This window comes from Octopus bimaculoides, chromosome 2, assembly GCF_001194135.2.
Source record: "Octopus bimaculoides isolate UCB-OBI-ISO-001 chromosome 2, ASM119413v2, whole genome shotgun sequence".
Classification (NCBI taxonomy): Eukaryota; Metazoa; Mollusca; class Cephalopoda; order Octopoda; family Octopodidae; genus Octopus; species Octopus bimaculoides.
Window position 1 is genome coordinate 79384202 of NC_068982.1, and position 5887 is coordinate 79390088.

The following is a 5887-nucleotide window of genomic DNA, read 5'->3' on the forward strand; positions in this document are numbered from 1 at the left end:
TATATAAATGGATACACACACACAGAAAGAGAGAGAGAGAGAAAGATAAAGAGTAGAGGGACAGATAATGAATAAAGAAATATAGCTAGACAGATGAGTTATATTCAAAGACGGGTAGATAGATTATATAGGTATATTTTATATATCATGTATATATACATATCTATACATATATATACATATATATACACTCATACGTACATATCTATCTATTTATCAATCTATCTACCTATCTATCTATCTATCTATCTATCTATCTATCTATCTATCTATCTATCTATCTATCTATACATACATACATACATACATGCATACATGCATACATACATACATACATACACATACACATACATAGGCATACATACACATGCAAACATACATATATATATATGTATGTATGTATGTATGTATGTATGTATGTATGTGTGTGTGTCTGTATGTATTTGTGCGTGTGTATATAAAATGATGTGTGTGGATGTATATAATTGAGAAGGTTCATGAGAAAAGAGAAAGAGATACAAACATAGAGGCAAACAGAAAGAAAGAGGGATAGAGGGAGGGGTAGAGAGGGTGATACAGAGAAGCAGAAAGAGAGAGAGAAAGAGAGATAGAAAGAGAGAAAAGAAGAAGGAAGCGGGTCAGAATGAAGGCTATGGAAGCTGTTAGAGTGTGTGAGTGAGGTGTGAGGATGTTTACTTAAGATTTACTTAAGCATTAATAAGGAAAATAAATCGTGATATATTTCTGCACTGACCGATTTCTCGTGGGAAATGGGAAAAAATTCTCTGGGGTGGAATCAAGCGAAATGTACTGAAGCTGAGAATTGCTCAAGGCTACAATGAGCCGTTGTTTATAATTGATATCTATGGACGCAGATATGGATGTATATATAATGTATGTATGCATGCATCTATATCTATCTATCTATCTATCTATCTATCTATCTATCTATCTATCTATCTATCTATCTATCTATCTATATATATATATATGCATGTCTGCATGTGTGAATGTATATACGTATGTATGTATGTATGTATGTATGTATGTTTGTATGCTTGTGTGTGTATATGTATAAATTAATGCTTGTACTTATATGAATATATGTATACATGTTTGCATGTATGTACGTGCGTAAGCCTATATGCATATGTGTTCGAATGTGTGCGTGCATGTATATATATATATATATATATATATATATACATCATACATATTTATATATGCATAAATATATGATATATATATGTATAATTATGTGATATATATATAGGCATGTACATATAAATGTATGTATGTATGTGTGTGTGTATATATATATATATATTCAGGTACATGTAAATGTATATATATATATATATATACATGTAGATATAACTGTATATATCTGTGTATGTACGTTTGTGATTGTTTATCTGAGGTGGTATACTTTTATACAAGTATATGTATCTATACATCAAGTTGCGACGCGAAAAAAAAAAAAAAGTAATCTGAAATGAAATTCTCCTTCCAAATTGAAGAGGAAAACAAAATCCTAACGGTATTTCCTGGAGTTTGTCACTGAAATGCATGATAGTTTCATAATAAATGGAATGTTAATCTCTCAAGGTTTATTTATAAGCTTATGAAAACTCGGACTTTGTTTACAAACAAGAGCGATAACTTAGGTCATATTTTTCCCTATTTGATCACTTCAGCCTAATGTAATCCATTCACATATTTATCATCTGCCAAGCGTTGTGATACATAGAAAAAAAAATGACAAATAATTTCTACAAAATAATGGACAATTACTGCAAAGAGTTTTTTTTTTTTTTTAGCAACCTATCTATGTTGCGTCAAGGTAGAAATACATTTTGACCGAAGATTTCATATTTTATCGATTTATCGAGATTGAACAGTGTTCTAGTGGTGTTATCAATTGTGCTGTAGACTCAGGCAAGAAACTGACAGAATTGCTAAATTGTTGATACGCATGACATACAGTATTAGTTCCGGCTCTTTATGTTCCGAGTTCAAATTCCGATGAGGTCAACTTCACCTTTTATCCTGTGAAGGTCGATGAATGAAAGAAATAATCAAGTACTAGGGTCAATGGTATCGACAAAGCACTCCTCTTAGCGTCATATTTACTATTGATTTCATTCGATTACATAAAACATAGAGTGAAATTTTCCGTGGATGTATAATTGCACTCAGTTATGTTAGTAAATATCTAAGCTGCAAATTGGAAAATCTAAAGTTACACAAACTAACACGAAGTTTATAAATATGTAGCAATAATATTCATCTGTCAGACCACTACTACCAATATTGCAATTCGATAGAATATTACCCACGTGATAAAAATCTAACCACTAACGGTTTTGCGACAATTTCAAATTTGGCGCGCTTCCTTCTGAGCTTAACCATCAGTATTAACTCGGCACACCTTGGCTACTTGAGAGCATTGGGAAACAGCATATAGAGAGCATTGATAGACACCATAGGAGATGGCCAACAGAAACGGCGAACAGCAGCTGACAACACAAAAGCGATGAACATTCGAAGGACGAAAGTCAATAGAAGACAGTAGTACGGCAAGTAGATAACCACACTTTAACTGCTGCTACAACTACACCAAGAACAATAATATTCAAAACTCTCTCGACGCTTTGCTATTCATTGTAACGAGAGTATTTGCTTTTTATGTATGAAAAATATGAAATTTTGTTTAGCAAAAATAACAAAATACTTCTGTATTCTTTATAACAAATACAGCCTATAAGTATTTCATATATCCAGGTCTATTTCCCAATTTTTAGGAGGGGATAGCCACAAGACACCACCAAGCATTCCATTTATTTCCCAGTTCAAAGAGGCGAGCTCCGTTCTATGCTCGGGTCAAGGCATAGAATGCAGCCCCCAATATCAGCAGCGGGGCCCGACAGCATATTCTGGTTTACCTTCACCGCATCATGTTGGCTCCATACCCCTTTGAGCAACATCAAATTCACTCATCCGTCCGCAAACACTTTCCAAGCTTTCCTATCATTTATAAAGTCTCTTGCTTCTCTCACTCCAACACCTCTAACTACCAAAGCTTTCCTCACTCCATCCATCCATCCACACAAACCGAGGTCCGCCTCTGGTTCTGCTGCCTACCACTTCAGCCTTCATCACCCTCCTTACACTCCACTCCTCATCCATCCTCTCCATGTGGCCAAACCACCCCAACATGTATCTATCTATTTTGGTTGTTAGTCTTTCTCTCATTCCTGCTCGCCTTTGCACCTCCTCATTCCTCATCCTGTCCATCCGTGTCACACCATCTATAGCCCTCAAACACCTCATCTCAAACACATCTAGTCGCCTCTTTTCACACGCTAACTCACCAGCAATGCCACTTCCTCACGAGCCCTCCTACTCCCGATACTCGACCAGTCACATCACCAAACTAGTACTCTCCCTTACTTTTCATCTTAGTTTCGCTCAGTGCAAGCACATCCATCATTCTCCTCATCATAACACTCCCTATCTCTCTCCTCTTTACCTCACTTGTACTACACCCACGCACATTCCATGACCCTAGTACTAGAGTGAGATTAGGTGTTAACATTCTCCCACCCCCTTATCTTTTTCTTGTCTTTTTAGGAGGGGAGGATTCCCAGCCCCTTCGCTCCCGCCTCTTTTAGTCGCCTCTTACGCCACGTAGAAAATACGGTGACTGTATCCTACTGGTCTCCTCGCCAGTCGCAGTGGGGTTTGCTAGTTAACACATAGCTGGGACTCTTACAAATGGTACTACTCCGGGCCAGGGTAGACCTGGGAACGAAAGTGGCTAAGAAGTTGTTCCACACTCCTGAAACCCTGAAGACAGGGCTCCGGGGTCCCACTACCGGATGTAGTTTACAATTTATAAGTAGAACAATAAAAATATGCAAGACTGTCTAAAAATCTGATATGTAACATTTATCGTTGTTGTTATCCTAAGTCTATTGATGGTGATTTTGTGTCTTAGTTAGAATCGAGCTCCTTTTCTTGTAAGAAGAATTAAAATACACAGAAAGAGTAAATATTCATTCATTCCTTTATTCATACATAGATACATTTATACATTTATACATATATACATATACAAATACATATTTATATACATGGATATATCTATACACATTCCCTTATATGGAGGAGTGTATAAATGCTGGTTGGAATGCAGTACACTTTCCTGTAAAAGTTGGATGTAGGGGTTTTATAGGAACCAGACGAGGACGGTGGCTCCTATCAATCGGTATCCAAAATCGACAAGCAAACACCATCTTAAAGGAAATCCAGGTGACAGTTGAGAGGGCCAGCCATTGGGTATGGCTGAAATGGAATGATGTAACTTGGCTGGAGAGGTGATGATCCCGAAATGGACTTGATTGAAGTCGAACACTTGTCAGTTGAACCAGTAGGTGGAGCCCTCACATCAGTGAGTGTAGGTAGGGTACAGTGCGCTGTTAAGCTGTCGAGCGGAGCTCCTCGAACCGACGGTGCACATTCTCTCCCGATGACTGCTGAAACCTGGCATCCGGTCCGCCGAGTTTTCGACTGATTGCACTTGCTCAAGCAAGCCGTTTCCAAGTTTCTATACGTATGCATACGTAATTACATGCACATTTACATTCATACAAGTATATACATATACGCATATATTCACAAATACATATGCATATACTTTTATACATACATTTATCGATATATACATGTACAGATTTATAGATACATACATACATACATACATACATACATACGAACATATATGCAAATACACAGGCATACACATTACATACGCACATATACACACACACACACACACACACACACATATATATAATTATATATACATAGATACTACACTTTTATATTGTGGTTGGGATACAGATTATTATTTTTTCAATTAATATATTCGAAGCAATTTGTATATCTTAATTAAACTTAATTATTATTTCTATATAGAAAACACACATACGCATACATGCGCGCGCACAGCCCCCCACACGCACGCACGCATCCACACACACACACACTCAGACATGTATGTGAGTGTGTGTGTACATGTGCGCGTGTGTGTCAGTTTGTCTGCGCATGCGTATGTCTGTCTGTGTTTGCGTGTATGGAACTGAATCTTTAACACTTTCATTCTTTCTAGTTCTTCCATACCTTCTTTTCTTTCCTTTCCACATCCTCTCTCTCTCTCTCCCTGGCTATCTGCTACCATTTTCCCATCCGCTATGTATCTAGGTCTCTCTATATTCAAATCTTTCCCTCTCATTTGTTTCCCGTCTATCTTTGCCGTTTCGCTTCATTTTAGTTTCTAGTCACACATTTTCTTATCTCCCTTGCTTATCTCTCATTCCTCTCCACCCTCTCTCTTTATTAACCCTCTGCTTCTCTGCCTCTTTCTTCTCCACTATTGTTTCTCTCTGTGTATGTGTCTATCACGCTCTTCTTCTCTTCCACCTCCTCCACTCTATGTCTTCTTTATTTTCTCTTTAACTCTTCATGTTTCCCTCTGTAGGTTTGTCTCATTTCCGTGTTCATTTTCGTACACATTCCCACCTCCTCTCTCTGTTTCCAATCACGCTTCTCTCCCTGTATGTATGTATGTATGTATGTATGTATGTATGTATGTAGGTCGGTAGGTAGGTATGTAGGCATGTGTGCATGTATGCATGTCTGTGTAGATATGTATCTTTAGAAGCATTTATATATATACGTGTATGTGTATACATATGTGCGTGTGTGTACATGTATATGTATATACATACCTACACATTACACATATATTTATATATATATATATATATATATGTATATATTTATGTATGTATATATATATAAGTATATATATATATATATATAT